The sequence below is a fragment of the Alligator mississippiensis genome, chromosome 11 (assembly GCF_030867095.1).
Source record: "Alligator mississippiensis isolate rAllMis1 chromosome 11, rAllMis1, whole genome shotgun sequence".
Taxonomy (NCBI): Eukaryota; Metazoa; Chordata; order Crocodylia; family Alligatoridae; genus Alligator; species Alligator mississippiensis.
In genome coordinates this window covers 31,395,057-31,419,153 of record NC_081834.1, presented here as the reverse complement: position 1 = coordinate 31,419,153, position 24,097 = coordinate 31,395,057, and the positions used below count along the sequence as shown (strand labels likewise).

The window sequence follows — 24,097 nt, the reverse complement described above, 5'->3', positions numbered from 1 at the left end:
CCTGCTTGGCAGTCAAAGTGAGATTTCGTAGAAGAGCAGAGATGTAAGACCTCAGCAGCAAGACGAGCATCCCACCTAAACACTGTATCTCCTCAAACACACTTGCAGCCTCCACACTTATGAGTGAGAGTAGAGCAAGGACTGGAGACTTACAAAGGACAGTGCAAAAGACAATACCCAGCACTTCTCTACCTATATCTGAGAAGCATCTACTGCCACCGGCAATTGTATTCTATAACCTTAGGTATCTTCCTGAGGCAGGATCCGGGCCCAAGTGCATTCATTTAATATCAGGTAATTTCTCATTAAGACTTCTATATCCCATACTTGCAAGAGATGGGCTCAGTAAACTGTCAGCAGTCCCCATCCTTAAATACTATGAGGTTAGCAGTCAAGATCTCTCTGCAACAAGCACAAACATACTCATTAATTGCAAACATCCAATAGCTCTTCTCTTACAGTGGAGCTATTCTGAAATGTTATTGCTGTGAACATTATTGTCTCCTTACTTGGCTTGGTAACCATAGCATGCAAGTGCAGGTAGGAAAATAAATTATACAGTATTCACTGCAATTATGTTCAGTACCTTATAATGAAACCCTCTAAGTACGTTATGTAATTAACATACAAACAAGCTGTTGAAACAAGGGTTGGAGTCTGTAAAGGCAAAGGCATCCACAGACCCAGAGCCTCCCCTCAACTCTAACTTGCTCTCAAATGCAGAGGAGATATAGCATAGAAAATTACTAGCCACTTTCACATTATTATAGCAAGGACTGCCAGCTTAATATACTATCAGTTAATATATTCATAATGTTTTGCTGTGGGCCCATGAATTTATTTGCTTAGCAGACTTTTAGTGCATTCGACCTGATGTGTGACTAAGGTACAACCATTTGCTTAAAGCAGGGGTGCTCAACCCCAGGCCCACAGGCCAGATCTGGCCCATGGACCCATGTCATCTGATCCACCCTTCCCATGGGTCTGAAAACTCAGTCATGGAAGAGCAGTGGCAGCATTTACTGCCTCTCTGGTGTTGCCAAATTTCCAGACAGGAGGTATAGCATTGCCCTGCTAACTCAGGTGCATGAGGTCCAGGGGTGCACAGATAGGGATTCTGAGGCCAATAGCAATAGTCAATTTTTAAGGAGGTATATCAGCCGATACTGATCCGATTTCCGATACAGCATGGAGAGCCGCCTACAGCTTGTAAGTCTGTTGTGGTGGAAGGGGAGAGAAGGGGCACCCGTGATGAGGGAGGGAGTGGCTCTGGGGCAGGGGTAGGGACTAGGGTAGGTGCTGTCCAGCCGAGACGGGGCAGGGGACGGAGCTGTGGCTCATCCAGGGAGCACAGGGAGGGGGGACAGCTCCTGCTGCTGTGTGTACCCCAGGAGGGCACAGGGGGGGCATGTACCCCCCAGATCTGCATGGGGTGGGGTGGGGTGGGCTGCTGCTGCAGGTTGAGGCTGGGGCTGGAGCTGGGGCTGCAGTGGGATCTTCCAGGTGGGGACCGGGCCAGGCTACACTTGGTGCAGGCAGCGGCAGCTGCACTGGGAGGGGGCTAAGGGGAGCTGCAGCCACCCCATAATTTTCTGTAGCTCCCCCATAACCCCTCTTCCCATTGCTGCCACTGTCCACCCTGAGCACAGCCTGGCCCAGCACCCTTGCTGGGAAGAGCCTGGCGCAGCCTCAGCCCAGCCCATAGTGGCATTCCCCCCACTCCACCTCACCCCGCCCCGTACAGATTTGAGGGCACATGCCTCCCCCCCACGCCCTCTCAGGGTGAATGCAGTGGCGGGAGCTGCCCCATCCCCATGCCCCCCGGATGAGCCACGGCTCTGTCCCCCGTCCCACTCCAACTGGGCAGCACCTGCCCCAGCCCCAGCCCCACTTCCTCCTTCACTGCGGAGGCCTTGATTTGCACCCCCATGCCCCTTTCCTCCCCTCTCCCAGTCCACCACAGCAGACTTACCAGCTGCATACAGATCTCCAAGCTGCCAGGCTGTACTTCTCACCACCTACATGTTGTGCCATTTATCAGCCACCTTGTCAGCCACGTCAGGCCAATTTCTGATACCGCCAATTTTCTTTATATCGGTGCCAACACAATATTAAACTGATGCATCAATGCACCTATAATAAAGTGGCATGGGGCTGATGTGGGCCTGAAGGACACGCAGGTCCCATCCCAACTTGCAAGGCTAGGCTAAGGTGGTAGCTGGATCGATGGGGATGTACAGGGCTGGCTGGAGGCAGCACATGCCCAATCCAGGCACACAGAGCCAGGTGGGGTGGTGTGGGGCTCAATCCAGGTAGGGCTGTGCAGAGGCAGGAGGGAGGCTTGATCCTGGCAGACAGGGATGATCCAGTCCATGAATTTGCTCCCTCACCACTCATCCAGTATTCGTGGCCAAAAGGTTGAGCACTAGTGGCTCAAAAGAGTTGCGTCAACAACGCAATATAGTAGCTATTATGCTACTATATTTTTCTGTCCAGACTTTATCATTATGGAACATACTTATAGAACTTAACAGAAAATTATTCCTTTACAGAATTCCACGATTACTTTGAAAAGTTCCTTAAAAGCTTTGGCCATGTTCCCCTCCACTCCCTTACATGCTATGCATTGTTTAGAATCATTTCTATAAAAATCTGTTGGTTTCATTCCTATTAAATCATCTAGGAATCACCTATTAAGGGTATTATTTTCTAGGAAAGATGAGCATATTTGATCATATGCATCTAAAGCAGTGGTTCCCAACCCCAGGTCGCAACCCAAATAAGGACCGCAGGGGCAATGCCGGCGGCACCGCACAAAAAAGACAAGCTGCTCCACATGCTGGGAGATCCCCTGCCCCCAGGCCGCCACCACTGCACTCCACTCTCAGCAGCGGGGTGTAGAAAAAAAAGTTTGGGAACCAAACTAAAGAGATGTGGAACTAGAACAATTTCTATTTCCTTTCTTGTCTTCATTTTGCTGACAACAATACTGTCACAGCACATTTCAGGAACAAGAAATCATATAATTACTGATTGAGGACTGTGAGTAAAATACACTTTTTATTTATCCTAAAGAATCTGTTTAGTCAGGGAATTTACTTATGATTATTAATTCTGAATGGCATAGCAGAGGAATTCCCCTACCTAGGAATTTATAATCCGGGAAGGGGGGGGGGGAGGGGGAGGGTACTATCCATTAATACAAAAACAAAAGATAATCTTTTCTTCAGATGTGAGCTTTTAAGGTGGCAAGGGACATTCCAAAGTTCTGTGCCAACAAAAGAGTACTAAAACAAAGATAACGGAGCACAAATGTGTGAAATATACCACTTCCTCACCTGGATGTTCAGGAACAGTTCAGATATAATCAGCACCAATTCTATAAATAACCCACACATGCATTGGCTGACTGACAGCCTTTCCAAGCTTCTTCTCCTTTTTATGCTTATTGCTGTAGGGGTGTACGGTAACCATTTTATTTATACATGTTGCTGAGGTCCCAATTATCCTCATCATAGGGCAATGCTGAAGTATTTTTGGACCATCTCTAAGGACGAACGTCATAAAGCAGCAGCTGGCATTCAGTGAATTTCTGTACTACTAGCTCAATTTCTTTAAGGATATAATGTATTGAAAAATATATTTGCAATAGCTGAGGTTGGAGCTTGGAGTTGTGGAAAGATAAGAGAAAAGAAAATTTACTCAATGGTTAAAATAGCAAGCCTGTAGTTCTAACACAGTAATAGTAACTTTGTCTTTTAAGCTGCGTTTGAAAGCAAATGGTTCATGCAAAGGCCCATGCAATCATGATAAAGTTGATTCCCACTCACCATAGGTTACATTTATATCCAGGAACATGGTCTAGATATCTTGATACTTCCTTCTAAAGTCCCTGGATCAAGATTGTGGTTTTATTGCAGTACATAGCACAGACAGCATTTTAAATTCTGTGTGTATATTTTTAAAAAGTTTCCAATCTAGACTAGGTAAGGGACAGAAGAAAGGAAATACTGCTTTCATTTAGCAGACATAGAATGGAGGCACAGAGAAAATAAGACATCTTCTTAATTCCATGTAGGAAATCTGAGGCAGACAGTTGAAAGTTCACATTTCCTAGTGCAGGAAAGACCAATGGGCAGCACGAGTGCCACAAATAGACAGACAGCCTGTGTGTGTGACACACAATGGATAGGGCAGGAAGAAGGCAGAGCAGGAGATCAGGCAATGAGCACAGGGCAGGAAGCAAAGTAGAGCAGGAATTGAGCAGGGGGCACAGAGTAAGGAACAGAAAGCCAAGCAGCAGTTTGGGAAAGGGAATGGAATTGGAGACTGGGAGGATCTGAGGGCTAATTTGTGACATGCTTGCCAAAAAGGTTGGCCCTCCACTGCCTTAGTCTGTCAGTGAAATAAGGATGGCTCAGATCCTTGCATACCATTTTTCTGGTCTATTCAGGTCAATCTGGACTCTAGCCCTACTCTCCAGAGTGCCTGCAACTCCATCCATCTTCTTGTCATCTGCAAATTTGCTAAGCGTGCACTCAATCCGATTTTTATCCAAGTCATTAACCAAGATATTAAACAAGAACTGGACCCAAGACAGACCCCTGAGGAATCCTCTTTGATACCTCCTCCCAAGCAGACACTGAGCCATTGATGACTATTCACTGTGACCAATGATCCAACCAGTTTATAGGTCTGCCTTACTGCACTTTCACCTAGTCTGTAGTTCCTTAGCTTGTTAATGAGAACATCATGGGAGACAGTGTCAAAAGCCTTGCTAAAGTCAAGGTATATCACATCCATGCATTTTGAAATCCCAGGAAGTGTGACAGATATGCACTAACAATATTAGTTTTATCATAAAAATATCAGAATGAAGAGAACCCTTTAATAAAGCTGTTGTGTGCATTTGGGATTGCATCCCTCTTTCTCTAATATATTAGAAATAGTGCATCTAAGATTAGCTGAAATGCTAAAAATGCATGAATAAAACTATCAAGAGGACACCATAAACTAGTGTATCCCAGCCAGACCCTCTGGCCTTGGTTGTGAGGTGGGACAAGCAGGCATTTGATTCTTTCTGTGATGCCAGAAGAGTATACCATGCTTTTCCCTCAAATAACAAAGTACAATTGGTTTGAGCTTTGTTTATCTATTCTCAACATTACTTCCTTTAAGCAATATAGGAGGAAGTTTTTGCATTCTTGCCGTTTGTTTCTTAAAAACCTATAAATTGAAATAGCCATAATATAAGTTGAAATACATTTGAAAGGTTCTCTAGGTATGGGCAGAGCAGCAAAAGCCCTTATATGAAGCCAAAACAAAATACCTGAATCATATATTACACAGTTTGATTATACTCAGAAAAATTACAGCAAGAGGATGATATTGCAGATAAGACAATGATCTGGGATTTAGGAGAGGAATAATGGGGCTGTAAGTGGGTGCTAAACTGGGACCCAGTATACTGTGGATGAAGACAAATGAACACATACCATGGTATGTTTTACATTAATTTTATATACCAGTGTAAATTACACTCAGATTAGGAATGAACAGAGGGTTAGCCTTCCTGGAGCAGCTGCACACAGTAGGCAACTCTTACTGCACCCTACCATTAGATAGTGAGGGAGCAAGTAAAAGCCTGTTTGTAAATGGTTACTCCAGGATAGACATGGACAGATAACACCTAAACTAATAACTTACACCAGTAAAGTTTTACCCCGATTCCTTCAGGGGAGATTCTACCCTGGAGAGGGCAAAGTTACCTAAATTTAAGACTTCATGTTGCTTATCTGCTTTTTTAGACTGGTATAAACATGTATTTTGGTGACAGAAATAACTCACAACACATGCAAGGGACATGGACAAACTGTAGTTCAAAGTACTATTATTCAGATTTTTGTGACCATGTCTGCACTCAAATAGCTCCCTAAAAGGACTCTCCTGGGCTTTCTTTCTATTGACAACAGGTACAGAAAGCTGAACATCCCAGTTTCCCTTGGCATGCCTGAACAGGTACTTTTTTTCCTTTCCATTTGAGAGAGAGTGTGTTGATCTAGGGGACAAGGATAAGATAAACAGAAGCATATGAATATAAGTAACCTCAGTGTACATGTGTTGAGTAGTACTGCATCAGGCAGAGAAGGGAAAAAACAGTCCTTAAACTGTAGCAGAAACAAAAAAAATACCTTTTAGGGAAATGGAGATGACCTCCCAACATACACACTTTGTTTTGTTTATTATGTGTAGCAAGGTTACATTGAAGTTCCTACTGTTCCTGCTCAGATGTGCGTGTCCCTAAAGATAGAAGCTGAGTTAAAGTAATTATGCTTGGCATGCCAGCCAGCTGGCTTTAATACAGCGTACACACATTCTGGGCTAAGGTCTAAAATGAACTTCTGACACCAGAAAAAATAAGAGGAAAACCAAAGATTTAAATACAGTATACAACCTGGGAGAGAACACCACAGATATGCATAAAAATGTTCTTACTTAAAAAAAGCAGCAGAATCATGTCTCAGAACTCATGTCATTTGACCAAGTAATCTAGAACTGACAGAAACTGTCTAACTCTACATCATGGATTTATAAAAGTTCCAGGTCAAATCCATTAACTTCAAATAATCTATGTATTTTGTGCTGGTGTGTTTGCACAGCAGTAGTGGACAAAGTGAGAGAGATAATTCGCATTCAATTCTCTATTGAAATTTGAGTTGAACACGGATGGGCAGACCTTTTATTAAAGAACTTGAATGTTATTTTGTAGAGAAAAAATACTTGAGAAATTTTACTTTTATAAATTTAATCTCTGGAGGAATTTCAGCAATTGTCTATTAGGCCAACATTTTAGATCCCTGGGGTTTCTTGTAGTTTAGGATAGGAGTGGGGAATTATTTCAGCTGGAGGGCCACTTAATAAGTTTTCCTTCGCTGTCTCCCTCATTGCACTGTCCCCCTCCTCTCTGTCTGTCTGTGTCTCTTCTCTATGTCTCTCTTCCACTCTGTCCCTCCCTCCAGAAGCTATAGTTTGCCAGGAGCCCCATCGCTCAGCCGTGGACCAAGGCAGGAGCTGCTGCTGTGCTAGGCAAGTGGTGGTGTCAGCTTTGGCTAGGTTCTGAAGGGAGGAGGAAGGAGAGGAGAGAGAGACATACACTGCTGCCCACCTGGTGTGGCAGCAGCTTCTACTTGGGTCCACAGCTGACAAAACTGGCAGGTTCCAGGTCAAGGCTCCAGGTGGGGCTTCCACCACACTAGGAAGGCATAGGGTCAGCTGTGGACACCATCAGCAGGTTCTGTGTCTGGGCTTCTGAACCTGCCCACAGTGTCCACAACTGATGCTGCTCCCTGCCTGCTGCTGGGGAAGCTCCACCTGGGTCCACAGCTGATGCCTGATGCTGCTGAGACAAGGCAGTCCCCCCGAATCCACCTGGCACCACATAGCAGCCAAGGTCACCAGCTGCCCATGGGCCAGATCCAGTGAGTAAGCGGCTGCCCACCTACAGGCTGGATTTAATTTGCTGGTGGGCTCAATTTGGCCCGTGAGCCATATTTTGCCCATCCCTGGCTTAGGAATTAAACATTTGCTTTTGGAATAACATATTTTATTTGCAGCTGTCAGTATAGGGCCATGAGGTCAAAGTACATGTTTGCTTAAGATCAAAAGTCATTATGGCTCGTGGTAGGGCCAGACACATACTGGGAAAACAGAGTAAAGGAACATTGTGGCTAACATTCGTAACAGTGAGTAAATCTGCTTCCCTGCTACAGGTGGGGAAATAAGAACACCCAGCATCTGACCCTGACTGACAGAAAGGTTGTGTAGTCTGGTGCAAGTCATTTTACTTCTCTACCTCAGTAGTAACATTCTCAAAATCTGTCTGTTCAAAGGGACTGAATGGTCCCGAGGACTAATATTGAAATCTGAACACCTAATCCTTCATGTAAATGCTACATTTATGTGTTTTGCATTGTAATACAGTGACGTTTCACATGAAACAATTATGCAGGAAACAGACAACTGGCTCTCTCAAATTTAGTCCTCAATAAAGTCATCTACCCAGGTTTCTTTTACTGGACTTCGCCAAAACCAACTGTCTTCTTGGGTGATGAGAAAGGAGTGACAGTCACTAAACACATAAGAGTATGTGAGATGGTTACAGAATTACAGAAAATTGGGCTGGAAGGAACCTCAAGAAGTTATCAAGTCCAAGCCCCTGCTCAAGAAAGGATTACCTCCTCTAACCATTCCAGATGAGTCATCCTGGGGAGCATACTTAAGATAAATCAGTGTGTGAAGTGGGCAATAGACTTTTATACTTAAGATGGTACTTGTGTTACATGATCTATTATATACTGCAGCATTAAACATGTAGCCAAGAGTGTTATAACTCACCTTTGACACTAATCAGGTCAGGCTGGATGAGTGGAATAGGGTGAATGCCTGAGTCTCATGGCCTTATAATCCTTTCTTGAGCAGGGGCTTGGACTTGATAACTTCTTGAGGTTCCTTCCAGTCCCTGCCCGAAAATAAATATAGGGGCAACAGCAGTGGCCTTAGGGTTCTTGGGGCCCTGGGCAAGAGAGTCATTTGGGGCCCCTTAGAGGCTTAATTTGATGAGCTATAAGCAACTGAAATTGCAATGAAAGTTTCTTAATATAATACTGATAATACAAATATTCAGTGTAATTAATAGGGGTGCAGTGATGGAGATTTTGGGGGCCAATACCGATGGCCAATTTTTAAGAAGGCCTATCAGCCGATACCGGTCCAATTTCTGATAGCAGCCTGGCAGCATGGAGAGCTGCGTGCAGCTGATAAGTCTGGTGTGGTGGAAGGGGAAGGGGGATGGAAGAGACAGGGAGGAAAGGGGCATAGCGAGGGCAGATCAAGGCTCCTGCGGTGAGGCAGGAGTGGAGCTGGGGCTGGGGCAAGAGCTGCCCAGCTGGAGCTGAGCAGGTGTAGGACAGAGCTGCGGCTTGTCCGGGGGGCACGGGGAGAGGGGACGGTGGCTCCCACCACCGCGCACCACTGTTGTGGGAGCTACTGGTCCAGTGGTTCATCCAGCACTTGCCCGCTCATTCGGTGGCTCCTGCCGCTTGTCTGGGAGGGCGTGGGGATGAGGGTGTGCCCCCAGATCTGCACAGGGCCGGCGCTGCGCCAAGCTCTTCCCAGTGGGGCAGGGCTGGGCTTGGGGCAGGAAGTGGTGGTGCTGGGACTGGGAGAATGTGGGGGCTACGGTGAATTTTGGGGTGGCTGTAGCTCCCCCCCATCCCAGTACTGCCACCACCTACCCTGAGCACAGCCCCGCTCCACCGGGAAGAGTTTGGCATAGTCCCAGCCTCATGCAGATCCAGGGGCGCACGCTCCCCCATGCCCTTCTGGATGAAGGGACCCCCCCTCCCCTGCCATGAGCCATGGGTCCATTCCTGCCACTCGTCTGGGAGGGCTGGGGCAAGCACTCATCCCAGCTGGGCAGTGCTTGCCCCAGCCCTGCCCCAGCTCCACCCCTCCCTCACTGTGGTGGCCTTGATCTGCCCCCCCATGGCCTTTCCCTTCCCCTCCCCTCTCTCCCCTCCCACCATACCAGACTTACCAGCTGCATGCAGCTCTTCAAGCTGCCCAGCTGTGCTTCTTGCTGCCTACGTGCTGCCCTGCAGCTGCGCACATGCATGGGCCATTTATTAGCTAAATTATCAGTCATATCAGGCCAATTTCCAGCACTGACAATTTTATTTATATCGATGCTGAGCCAATATCGGACCGATGTATCGAAGCACCTCTAGTAATTCACCTTAATTTTTATAAAGTGTGGGGTCCTGGGCAGTCACCTGGTTTGACCTCCCTGAAAGCTGCTACTGGGGGCAAGATTTTACCCTGATCATAGAAAAAAAAAAAAGTACTATATAAAAAAAAAAATTGAACACTAGTCCCAGAATGGAGGTTTTACTGGGAAGCTCCTAAGGGCCTACTTGCTCTTAAGCAAGTTAAACACCTGGGGGCATGGTGGGAGGGGAAGGGGTAGGCAGGGGTCAGGCAGCAGCTCTGGCCCTGGCTGAGCCACAGCAGCTGCCTGTCCCCCCCACCACCTTGCACTCAAAACCCAGACAGGGGGCTTTCCTTCCCAGCCCCCACCACCCCCATGATAGATGTGAGGGAAAAATCTCACTTGAGATTTGGGTAAATATGGCACTCTCTCACACAATAGAAGAACTAAGGGGCATAAAATGAAACTAGTAGGTAGTAAGTTTAAAACTAACAAAAGGAAGTTCTTTTTTTACACAGCGTGTAATTGAAGTGTGGAACTCATTGCCACAAGATGTGGAAGCTGACAGTTTAACCAGATTCAACAAGGAATTGGACAAATTCTTGGAGAAGAGGCATCAGTAGCTATTGAACATTGGAGTTAGAGGTACAGCCTCTGAATCCAAACTTCCTAGAACTTAAATGCTGGAGGCTGAAAGTGGGAGAGGCACAAAGGAAAAGCACTGGTCATAACCTGTTCACTCTCTCTTTTAGCATCCACTCTCTGCTGCCATGTGACAGGATACTGGGTGAGATGGACAGTACACAGCAGTTTGTGGCTAGGAACATAAATTGCACATAAACTGGTATAAGTGATCAGAAACTGGTTCAAATCTGTAACACAAAAGAAGTTCAGTGCACGTAAACTGCTTTCAAAATGGCCAAAACTGGTTTAAAATAAATTTGGATGGATATAGTATCAGACTTCACTGATTTAAGTTAAATCAGTTTATTGAACTTCTGTCCCAGAACCCCTCCAGATTCAAGCTAACTCTCAATTCCCCACCATCTCAGGATGCTTTGCACCTCCCACACAACCCACTCCTACTCCCTCGCAGGGTGGGCAGGCTAGCTTTGGCCTAAGCTGTCTGCTGCAGCTGAAGTTGGAGGTGTGCTATAGTGCCCCTGCTCCCCGCCCCCTATCCCTGGCTTCTGGCCTGGGCCACTGCAGGCATGTGGCTGTTTTTCCGGAGTCAAAAGTGAATGTCTGTTCCCTTGCTCATCAGTTCAATCTACGCAGCTTAGATTAAGCTGTGAAAATTGAACCAATTCAGCCTCCGACTTTTTGACTGTCTGTATTTAGCCCTTATATGTTCTTAGACAATTCTGCTGGTTGCACTGAACAGCATGTTTTCCCCAACAGAACGGTTGTGTCTTTGCATAATTTCTCTCTAGGAAGTAGAAGATATTGTAAAAGAAATTATCGAAGTTCACAAACCACATTCATGAAAGGATTTTCCTAGGTCACTGTACGAAGTCTGGGGTTGCAGCCATGGTGAGCTCATGGGAGAACTGAGATGGAGCAGTGGCAGCAACAGCCCAGGCAGGTAAGACTTCCTCACCCTTGCCTCTGTGCTCCTCCTTCCCAATCCCCCTATCTACCATAGTTGCTGTACCCTCAATGCCCCACCCCAAGCACTCAATACACTCCTTACACCACTGATAACAGCTTACAAAAACAAAAATGCACAGCCATATGACTGAACCTCCCACCCAAGTACCTCACAAACACTGAGCAACAGCAGCCCTCTGACGTAGGATAAGTAAAAAACACTTACAAGCATATAAGCCTCATTTCAGAAGCATTATAAGCCTAAGGCAAACCAGAATAATTCCAGCCAGACAAGTTCAAGTGATGTTGGGCAACATCACCACACCCTGGAATGCCTTTTCTATAAAATGAGTCATATTTATTCTTTTCAGGATACATTATTTTATGCAGATTTGAAAATACATCACAATCTACCAATAAATTCCAAGTATACCATGGCATTTCCACTGACAACTCATACTTATACTTTGTTTCAGACTTAAGTTTAATATAAATTATTAGAAATTAGAAATATAAATTATTATAAATTGCAGAACATCCTTGAATGTACATAGTGCCTGATAATACTAATGGTCATATCATGACATCTTTCATCAAAGCTTTTAGCATCCATGCAAAGGTATTGCACTGCCTGCAAACAGGATTGTTTTATCTATCATCAAAATGTAACCACTGGTTGCAAGTACTCAGCTCTTCAAAGAGAAGCAGCAAATCTAGATAAATAAGTAGAAGGAATTTTCAATAGGCAGAATGCAAGTTACCTATATACAATTTAAATCCAGGTATAAGGATTTATCCCCCTAACTTTTCTGAGCAGTGCTACCAGTGAAGCAGTTAAAATACTAGTATAGTCAATGCCCCAAACAGCATACTGGGTCACTGCCTTACTGCTGACTCAGAACTGTGCCAACTACTGAATCACCTACAGTCTTCCAGTTACAGGTAGGTATTTCTTGGGAATCTCTACAAAAGGTAATAACCAAGCACATATGGCCCTTATCAGCTTTTGAGAACAAAGCCTGTGGCAGTATGACTTCAGCCTAGCAATTCTGTCCACTACCTGATAGTCTGACAAGCATTTTACATCATTTGAAACACAAAAATAATAATATGTATATTAAAAAATATTCCTCACTTATTTGGTGAGTGCTTAGGCTGTGTACAAAGCACTAACATGGCAGCCAGTAGAGACCAGAAGCACTATGGAACTTAAATTGACTCACTTTTAGAAGTAATGGCTGGACTGACAGGCTGACCCTCTGCATTATGTGACTAAGCAACTCTAGCAGATACGTGATATTTGTGTAGTCGGTGAGTATAATCTCTTTATCCCTTCAGTTTAAAGGTGAAACATTGTTTTTCTTTAGGATCTACCAAACAAAGGTAATGAATCTAGTAGCAGAAAACCTATAGGGTAGGGAATCACTGTTATATCACAATGGATAAAATGTTATTTCATGAATCCCTTGTTCTGACAGACCACAGTTCAAGCTTTTAGAAAAATCTGCAAGGCCCAACATGTGCATATTTTTAAGCTTCTGATTTCTTTATTTTTCAGTGCAACTTCCCAATTCCATCTATACTTCTGCTACATGCAGCTGATCAGAATCCACTTCAGCAGCAGGACACAAAGCCACTACAGTGCAGAGGGAGAGGCTGCTGAGTGGTACACTTCGTGCAGCTGTTCTGGGCTCATAGGATGAGACATCCAGACCAATAGTAAGAGGAAAGCAGGCAGGTTCAGTACTAAGCAAGAGCTGACAAGCCCTGATTTAATACACTAGCATCCAATCATGGGGCAATCTTGACTCCTTGGAAGTTGACTCCCTCTCAGTGGCAGGGTACCAGTGGGCATACAAAATACTTTGAAGAGAGAAAGATAGCCCAGAATATCTCATTTAAGTTAAGGCATTGAAGAGGACCCCTTAAAAAGGCATATACATGGAAAAATACATAGTGTACATGATGGAAATACATGCATATATACTGTTTCATCTAACAATATGGTAAACAATTTCAGAAAATATTCCTATAAAGTTAATGGGTACAAAAGGTAGCTTACTTCCCACTCTTTTGCAAGAACAGATGATGTTTTGCACCAGAAACACAGACTTCTGATCACTTCCAAGAAAGGGTCAGCAGCTACAGGCAACACCTGCAGGTAGTAAAACCAATCTACCTATTTAACTATTTTAAACTTCTCCAGTCTCCAAAGTGTCAATTTGCAACAGGCAAGTTTGAAATCATCAAGCTCTTGCCTTTGCTTAAATGTCTAATATGGGATATCAACAATAGATGTTTTCCAAACTAGAACAATCCTTGATTATCAGCCAGGTACTCACAAACCTTAATTTGCTACAGACTTTAACAATTCCTCCAGTACTTTTAACACTGTCTGTCCAACAGGCTACTGTGTTACTTTGCTATTTCCCCAAACTAATATTTCATTATTTCAAACAGTGCTAAAGAACACCTCTTAACAGCTGTTTCTAACAGTTGCATTCTGAAATGAAAACTATTCTTAATAGGGAGGGAGGTGGAGAGGCTAAAATTAGGCATTCTTTTCAATGGCAACAAGAATATTTTACAAGTACATTGAAATTTGGGCTCTGTTGAACACTGCTTATTCTATAGTGATCTGTAGATTCAAACCATATTTTTGTTTTCAAGAGACTAGTGTGGACTACATGGGTCTTTTTAGTTACTTCTCTAGTAATAGGCTGAATGCCAGAGATATATGGATCTCATTTGGAGAAATGTATGACTTTTCATTAAGCAAGAGCCAATTCTTTCCTGTAGTGTTTTTATAACAAGGTAATCATTAAAACTCTTCACAGTTTTTCTGTTATTCTGTTGTGTAGCAAGGCAGAGATTTTGGAAGGTGCTGAAAGAACACTGAAAACTAACCAGGGAAATCTGTCAAAATGTGTTAAAGCCCACAGACAAATTCTGCATGTGTTAGAAAGAAGCATAACAGTGTATATATTGTGAAGACAGTCTGCTATAGTCATAACCACAATTACAGTGGTAAAAACTATATGTCAGAAATATGTTCCAGCTCTAGAGTCAATCTGTATCTACACATTCTCTTCGTAAACACCTAGCATAATTCTCGATTTTGTAGCAAAATATTAAAAAGGCACTAGCTGGGACTCAATGGTTCAGGCTTTATTTTGCATTTTAAAGAGGCATTCAACAACCATGCACTGTATGAAGAATATATGAAATCCTGTAAAATAAGGCGACTTCGATAGCTGTCCAGAAAGCACCACTGTTCCAAGCAGTAAATACTGCTCTGAATGGTTTCTGTAGCCAAAGAAAAAATCCCTTACTTGAAGATATGACTTTGCATACTAAGAGCAATTTCCCCAGCTATAATTACATTCCATTGTTTGCTAGAGAGTCTATGCATAATACGCATTTCACTACAACACAACACCCTTTTATCATGGATTTCTGAGTTCCTCCCCCTTGATAGAATGTTCTGGTTATCTCTGCTTCTTGTTTCCACTGCTGTAGGTAAATATTTGCTAGCCACATTGTTAAAACACCAACTATATGCCAGATTTCAACATCTCATGCTTGCAGTAAGACAGGGAGGCTGATGTCCTTTTCAGTTTAGCCAATCAGTGGCAGACTCCATCAAAATAGCATTAAGTCAAAGTATAAATTAATGGGATTTGAGAACCCAGTAACCCAACCTCTTGAAGTATAAATCCTGTTGAAATTGCTGGGAATGGAAGATGATCAACGTTTTTCAGGATGAAGTCAGTAGATTGAGAGATCCAGGCCTCTGAGTGAGCGACAGGTCATTCATCCCAATACAAATTATACAACTTGTACTTGCACTAGTTACACAGAGTATGGGTGGAAACAACTGTGGCTAAAAAGCTACCTATAATATTTTAATTTATTTTCAGAGCACAATTCAATTTTATCCTTCCTTAGAAAAAGATCAGATGCACTCTGCAGCTTCATTGAACTGAATCTTGTTTGCTCGCCATAGCGAATATGGCTACATAACAAATCAAATTCTTAAAGTAAAAGAAAATTATTCTAATACTTCAGAAATGCAGTCATTTACTTTTTATATACTTAAAAAAGCCCCCCCAAATTCATGATAGCACTTAATTTTCTATGAAAAAACTCTAGCACAGAGACTAGTACAATTACTCAAAAGCAGCCTGAAAGATTGTTGCCAACACTATAACAAAGTGACAAATCCCAGCTGCTGCAGGTTTTTCAAGATACCTAATCAAGGAATGACTGTGCAGGTCAACAATAAGATGAAGACTTAGGTCTCAGATATTTAACCCAAATGGAGCTTTAAAAATCAATCTAAATATGTTGGTTTTTATAAAAGTGCAAGAAAAAAAAATCACTGCTAACTCACCCTAAATGATCTTTGCTCAGCCTTCTGTTACTCTGATAAGCTAAAAGTACATTTCCTTTTTCCTTCATAGGAAAGTAGTAAACACCAGTAACTCTAGAGGTATTTGGCTATTTGCAGTAATTTAAGTCTGTTCTTTTCCTCCCTCTTAATAACCATTTTTATTGTGGGAGTTTTTGGACATCAGGATCCCACAGAGCTAAGTACTGTACATCCACAGTGATAGACAGTCCTTGCCATGAAGGTCTTACTCTTCAGGTAGATACAGTAGAGGTGGGTGACCAGACCAGCAGCCCTGGGCTCTCTCTTTAGGGAGGAGAGAGAAGAGAGAAGAGAAGGAGACTGCACAGAAATACATCGCCACTGCCCAGGGCACAGAGCTTCCCTGCTACACCTCTGGTTAGACAGGACTGAAAAAGGTATGGAGACACAAAGTGTCATTAGCCCCATTTTACAGGCTAAAGTGGAATGCTAAGGACTTGTCTATACTGCATCAGCAGTGTGGTCTGACAAGCATGTTGCTGAGCAAACCGTACCCACCTGAGTCTGCCAGCTCACCTGGGAGCCAAAAAGTGCACTAGTGAGGCTGCTCTAGGCTTGTTCCCCAGTTCCTGTTCCCAAGACCTCAGTCTCTGGCAAGCCCAAGAATGGGCGAACAAATATGGAACAGCCTTAGGTAGGGCATGCTCAGCCCCAGACTTCACAGGTCACACAACAGGTGTGGTACAGACAAGAAGTTCTGTGTTAGAAAATCTGAAGAGGATAAAATATAAGATGAAGAGCAATTTACTGAAGACTGTAGATTTTTTTTTGGAGGGAGAGGGGTTTTGGGGGAAGATGAACAGTTCATTCAATCAGTCTATGATGGCCAAAATTGGAAAACGCTCTTTCATGCTAAACTCCTTTGCTGTTCAGATATGTGAGCATTAAGGATCATTAAATCTCATTTCCCTCCTCCTTCCAGGCTACCAAAAAGATAAATGCACACTTCTCTCTGCAAAGAACAAGGAGCAAACAACTGCCTTTGCACTACATCCCTAAGTAAAACTCACAAAAAGAACAGCTCTTAAAGATGCATAATTACAGAAAAGAATACACTGACTATGCAGTAGCTTTGCTATAAATAAACATGTCAAGACAAACATGTACAGTTTGAGTAACAAGTTGATCACTTTCTCTATCCATTGCAAAGCTTTCAAATCAGTCAGCAACACAGATCTTCCTCGACTTTAGGAAAGCTAACTTTCACAAACTCAGGAGGTTGGTTGTTGAGGCCCTGAGAGACCATGATCTGACAGAGAGGGAGTCCATGATGAGTGGTCACTCCTTAAGGACGTGATCCTAAAAGCCCAAGGGAAGTCCATTCTGGCATATAGGAAAGGTAGCAAAAGGGCTGGGAGACTCCCTTGGCTCAATACAGAACTTGTGGACCTCTTGAAACTGAAAAGAGAAGCTTATAAGGCATGGAAATTGGGAACTACCACTAAGAAGGATTATGCAGCACTGGCCCACACCTGTAGGGAGCAGACCAGAAAAGCCAAGGTCTGAAACCAAACTCAAACTGGCTACGGGAATCAGGGACAATAAAAAGTCCTTTTCCAAAGCAATACTGGACCCTTGCTGAACCAAATGGGGCAGCTGACAACCGACATCTAGGAAAAAGCTAATCTCTTCAATGATTACTTTGTGTCAGTTTTCTGCCAGCCCAAAGGGATCACCCTGCCTAACAGAACGCAGGACTACCAGGGTAAGGGCATCGTTCTAATATTATGAAAGCCTTAGTCTGTCTGTCTGTCTGTCCGTAATGCTTTATTTGCACTCTGACTGACTGTCTCAGCAGCCAATCAGAGTGCTCCAAGAGCGTTCAGCCTGCAAGTGGTAGCGGCGCCGCAGCAGAACAGGGGGGAAAACAGCAGGGACAGAGGGGAAGGGGAGGGCCAAGGCCAGCTGTGCTGGCCTTGCCTGCCCTGCTTCACGAGGAGGTGGAGGTGGAGGTGGTGGCAGTGTGAGGGGGGTGGGGAACAGGGTTGGACCCGCGGTGATGGCATGGTGGGGAGGGGAATGGGCCCAAGCCCACTGCAACGTAGGGGAAGAGCAGGCCCAGACATGGCCATGACGGCAGGGACAGAGGGGAAGGAGCAGGGGGGTGAGGCCAGAGCAGCTGGCCTCGCACCACTCCCCCCTGCCCTGCTCCCGGGAGGCAGCAGCGGTGGAGTGGACAGAGTAGGGGACAAGGCCAGCAGAGCTGGCCTTACCCCCTGCTCCCTGGATGCAGCAGTGGCATGGGGTGCTGGATGGCAGTGCTCCATCCACACCCCACCACAGCATTCATGGGGAGGGGAGGCAGATGGACATAGGCCAGGTGGACATGGGGGGGAAGCAGGCCTGGCCACACAATGGCCGGGCCCTGTCCAGCACCACAATGGTGGCGGGGAGGGTGGGGGGTGTGCATTCGACCCCAAAACAGCAACAGGGAGGGTGGTGGGGGTGCATCGGGCCCGGCCCAGCCCTGAAACTGCTGTGGGGGCTGGGGCGGGCACTGGGCCCATCTCAGCCCCACAGCAGCAGCTGGGAGGATGGGCGGGGGGAGAGGGGCACATGGGGCCCACCCTGGCCTGGCCCCAAAACAGCAGCAAGGAAGGTGGTGGGGGCAGGGTGGGCCCAGCCCCATGGCAGAGCAGAAGAAAAGGGGGATCAGGTCTGTCCTCAAAGGTGGGAGGGAGGGGGGCCAGATGCAGGCCTCTGTCCTTGCCTGCACCCCCTTCCCTCAGCATTCTTGATGGGCAATTGCCTAGTACGCTTATAATTGGTGAAGATCTTGTGAGGGAACAGCTTGAGAGGCTGGACAGCCGCAAGTCAGCTAGCCTGAACAAAACGCACCAAGAGTGCTAAAAGAGTTGGCTGATATAGCACAACCAATGGCGAGAATATTTGAGAACTTGTGGCACTCGGGAGACGTTTCTAAAGATTAGAAGAGGGCCAATGTGGTGCCTGTCTTCAAGAAAGGAAAGAAGGAAGATGCAGAGAACTACAGACCAATCAGTTTGACCTCAATCCCTGAAAGATCTTGGAAAAAAATCACCAAAGAAACCATTAACAACAGGCAACATCTGAGAGATAGCCAAGCTGGCTTAATCGTGGGTAGATCTTGCCTGATCAACCTCATTTCCTTCTATGACCAGGTGACACATCACCTGAACAAAGGCAAAGGGGTGGATATCATATATTTAGATTTCAAAAAAGCCTTTGACATGGTCTCCCATGATGTCCTCATGGTCAAATTGGGGAACTGCAGCCTCGACAACATTATGGTTCAATGGCTGGGGAACGCACTCCATGGTCAGACCCAAAGAGTGATAGCCGATGGAACCAAGTCAACATGGCAGATGGTGACCAGTGGTGTCCCCCAGGGCTTGTTACTTGGACCAGTACTCTTTAATATACAGGTTTCCCTCAATTTATGTGGGTTCCATATATGCAAATTCGCTCTTATGCGATCAACCTTTTCCTACCCAAAATTTCTTATATGCAAAGTAACTTCACTCTTATGTGATAGGGGCTCTGCTGTCCCCACTCACCCCAGCCCCTGGGCTGCACTATGCTGTGGTGCAGGCAAGTGGTGTTGGCTGCTCCTGGGTCTGCTACAGCAGCTGGTGTGAGTGGGGAGAAGTGGAGCCCTGGGAGGTTTGGGGCATGGTGCAGCCCAGCATCTATAGGCAGTTGGCATCGGCTGCTCCTGTGGCTGCTGCAGCAGGGATTGGGGTAAGCAGGGAGAAGTGCAGACCCCGGGCTGCAGCCTGCAGCAAGATGGCAGGAACAGTGAGTGGGTGCGGGGTACAGGACGGGAGAGGGGTGCAGCTCTTGCTGCTACGCACCCCCCAGGAGGGCTATAGGCTGTGGGGCTGGGGCCAGCGGTGGCACTGGGCTCTCCCCAGTGCTCACCAGACGGGGGGGGGGGGGGGGGGGGCTATGGCAAATTTTGGGTTGGCAGCAGCACCCTTCCCAGTGCTGCTGCCTCATTCCTGCAAGCGAGGCTGGGGCCAGCAGTGGTACTGGGCTCTTCCCAGCACTCCAGGTGGGTGGTGGCAATGCTGGGAGGGGAGCTGCTACCACCCAAAAATTCGCTGTAGCCCCCAAACCTGCCTGTTGAGCACTGGGGAGAGCCAAGTGCTGCTGCTGTCCCCAGTTGGCAGCGGCAGCCTGCTGTCATCCTGCGCGCAGATCCGGGGGCCCGTGTCTCCCCAGGAAGAGCCCAGTGCTGCCCGCAGCCCTCCTGGGGTACATGCAGCAGCAAGAGCTGCGCCCTCCCCACCCTGCCCTACGACCACTCAGTTCCCACTGCTTTGCTGCCTGCTGCAGCCCCAGAAGCTGCTGGCGGGCTGTGCCGCACCCCTCCCCACTGCCCCTTCCTAGTCCCAGCCTCACTCCCTCCCTCACCACCATGGGAACATAGCCCTATTTCTTACATTATAAAGTGGGTTCACTTTATGTGAATTCAATTTATGTGCCGTTCTCCAGGAACACATGTACCACATAAATTGAGGGAAACCTATATTTATAAATTATCTGGATTTGGGTGTCAGAATAAGACTGGCTAAGTTTGCAGACGACACCAAATTATAAGGAAGCATGGCCACTCTAGAGGATAGGCTGGTGATTCAGGTCAACCTGGACAGGCTCGCAAGGTGGGCGGATCAAAACCTGATGACATTCAACATGGAGAAATGCAAAGTGCTCCACCTTGTAAGAAAAAACCCACATCATATTCCTAGGCTTGGCAGTGCTACACTTGCTAGCACCACAACTGAAAAAGACTTGGGCGTCATGACTGACCACAAAATGAACATAAGCTACCAAAGGAAATAAAACTCTGGCTTGCATCTACCATTGCATCTCAGACAAGTCCCAAGAAGTCATCCTCTCACTTTACTTGGCCTTGGTGAGGCTGCAGCTGGAGTACTGCATCCAATTCTGGGCTCCGCACTTTAGAAAGATGTGGAGAAGCTCGAGAGTCCAGGGGAGAGCCATGCACCTGATTAGAGGACAAGAGAACAGGCCTTACGAGGAGAGGATGAAAAGCATGACTCTTCAGCTTGGAGGAGCAAAGGCTCAGGGGTGACTTGGTGGCAGCCTTTAAGTATATAAGGGGTGTGCATTAGGAACTGGGAGAATGTCTGTTCACTGGGGTACCCCAAGAGAAGATAAGGTCTAACGGTCACAAACTCCTGGAAGACCATTTTAGACTGGACATAAGGAAAAACTTCTTTACTGTTCAAATCTCCAGAGTCTGGAATAGACTCCCCCCAGAAGTGGTGCAAGCACCTAGTCTGGATACCTTTAAGAAACACTAGGATGCTTATCTTGCTGAGGTGATCTGACCCCAGCTGACTGCCTGCCCCTGAGGCGGGGGCTGGGCTCAACCATCTCAAAGATGATCTCACAAGGTCCCTTCCAGCCCTAATGTCTATGAAATCTATAAAATCTATGAACAAATGAATGAAAGGAAATATGCTATTAGGGACATCTGAAATACTTTCCCTCTCTCCCCCTTCCTTCCCTCTTCCCCTCCCTCTCAGCAAAGATTTTAAGAAGTGAGGATTTCAGGTCAATGTCTCTTTTTCAGAGTGCATTTAAAAAGCCTTTCTAGAAATATGGTGAAATGCGTTTTTTGTTTTGGCTAAAAACCTTAACTCAGTTGTAGCAATATTAGCTCAGGTGAACATTAACCCAGGGGGGAAATGACAGACAGTGAAGTGTTGGATACACTGTCAAGATGCTTAAGAAAGGTAGATTTTGTTCTACAAATCTGACTGAGATCTATATTTACTATAATGACTACAGGACTAATAAAACAATTTCTTTGGACTATTTTTGCCCAGCTTGTGCTTTTAAACTTAATACATACGCTAGCAAATTAGTACACATTCCAATAAAGTTATTTGTATTTTCTTTGATCTTAAATTGAATAATATAACACTAGGCTCTTAACATATTAGTAAATCTTCTAGTTTTGTTTTAACTGGAGAAAATTGTGTGCTGAATTATATGTGATGATGCACAGTAGCACCTGAACCTCACTTTCCAAAATCCTAGATCTGCTCATGAACTCCAGACATAAAACCAGTCTGATAACATCTTGCAAGCATCATCTTAATATATTTACAACAGAGTAAGTTCTTCCTCTTATTTATCACCACTAGCATGGGGATGGCTGGGCAAACAGGATGAGCCCTAGCCTAGGTACTGCCTAAGAGCAAGGGAAGCACCAGAGTGAAGTGGGGGTGCCTCACCCTCCTGATCCCCCTGCACTTTCTGGCTCCAACCCCAGCAATAAGCATCAGCTGTGGTGCATATTCAGTGACTGCAGTGTAGTCCTGTGGAGTGGCAGTGGCTGGGTGGAGGAGGCACCCTATTTTGTATTGCCAAAAACAGAAGGCAAGAAAAACTTCAGAGGAACTTGCTTGTATCTCTGTGACAGAAATTCAGCAACAAGGTGAAACAGTGCTGTGCAAAGGGATGTACAAGAGACTAAGGAAAAAGGAAGGGGAGGCTCTCCAAATAGGGACTGGAGTGACTACAGTCCTGCTATGTAATTGGGGTTGCAAGAAGCTCTCACAGCTCCTGCACTTCAAGGGCTCCCCCTAACACTGTAGTCTCAGCACACAAGGAAGCAGCACCCCACTGGTGTTGCAAATGGTTCAGTGATGGCATTCTAAGCAATCTTGCTGTGGAGCCTGTAAGCGTAGCTGGAAGAAATGCGTATGCGAGTTGATGGCATTGTGGATGTAAGTGTCTTTTGCTGCAGGTTATCACCGATTGCAAAGAATATGCTGACTGATAACTTAAGAGTAATTACAGGAAGGGCTCATTTCATCACTGAGCTACTGCACAGTTAAGGGTTGTTGTGGAGCACGTATGGTACCAAAAGTTGCTTCGTTTTTCAAATGGATGTGAGTGTTTCCAAATAAACAGCTGCCAGCTTTGCTGATAAAGTCCTAGATATTTACTGACTAGTCTGGTTGCATCTGAACTGAAGCAAGTGTAAGTACATTAGATTCTTCTTCTGAAGGAATAATGGAGTCAAGGAGCCACAATTAGGGGTCCAAAGACATCCTAAGCCTGAAGATTATTAAGTATATTTGTTTTCTGAATAAATCTTCCCTGTAAATAAATCTTTGAACCACATGCATCTGGCAGCAATGAAAGTTGCTGCAAATAGAGTGAGACAATGTGAAGCCCCTGCAGATTAAAAAATACTTAGATCTGGGGGAAAAAATCTTTCCTTTAAAGTTGCTGGAATGTGTTTAATACATTTAACTTTTTAAAAAAGTAAACATTTGTTAGAGATCCTGTAATGTAATTACTGTGCAAAAAGAGGGAGACAGGATAGCCAGGTAAAACTGAATTTTTAAGGCAAAGCTGAAATAAAGACACTTCTTGAGTTCCTCACAATATCAGAAAGGGGAAATGAAGCTAGCATGGGAAGTCAGTATGACATTAAATGTACTGCAGTTCATAAGGATATAACCTGACTCCAGGAATTAAAAAGACACCCAAGCCTGGAGCTCTCCTGCTCCAACTGCTTACAGGCTAAAATTGTTTGCCTACAGAGTCTGAAGTGGTAGCAGACATGCAGCGGTTCAGAATTTGCCTACCCTTAAAGTGTTCTGGAGGGCATTATTTTTTTGCCTGCAGCAATCTTCACTAAGCATCAGATGCAAATCTCACATCTGACAGAAAACATCTTCCCTTGCTGACTGATAGAGAGATCATTGACAATGCTTGGAACTGAGACATAAAAGATATACTCACATATTTTTGTAGCAGGCATTTCCCAAGTCCAGAACATGACATTTTTTTATTATAGAGTGAAAGAACCTGACCACATACATCAATTCTTTCTTCTAGCCAATCTGATGCAGCTTCCTTGAAAAAAGCCATATTTTGGTATCCAAACTCTAAGTTACTGCATGTAGTTAGCTGAAAATCATGGTGCCACTTAAGCAAAGGACTGCCTTATATGAACAATGGTACTGGATTTCAACCCACATAAATTTCAGTTTATGATTTTCCACTCTATGATTTTTCCTTTAAATATTTGCCTATTAAGGGCAGTGACCACCACAGTGGACCATTAAGCCAGGTAGCCTACAAATTGTTCATAACTTTTTTCTGCTATTCCTAGTGCAGGGTTGTAGAAGTGCATGACCCTGCCCAGCACAGAACTAAGTTATGACTGAGCTATTTACAGGGGTACCACCTCACTTTTTTCACTGTCAACCTCTCAGACTCCATCAGAAGAGCCTCTGTAACATCAGCTTTCTCTAACCCTGACTCCCCAGTTCTGAAAA

The 24,097-nt window shown here is 45.1% G+C and overlaps 1 protein-coding gene across 1 annotated transcript in view; it reads right to left on the bottom strand.

The window, feature by feature from the left end:
* DAPK2 (death associated protein kinase 2) overlaps positions 1–24,097 on the bottom strand; it is a 66,185-nt gene that overhangs the window by 28,672 nt on the left and 13,416 nt on the right. The gene's annotated exons all lie outside the window — the stretch shown is intronic.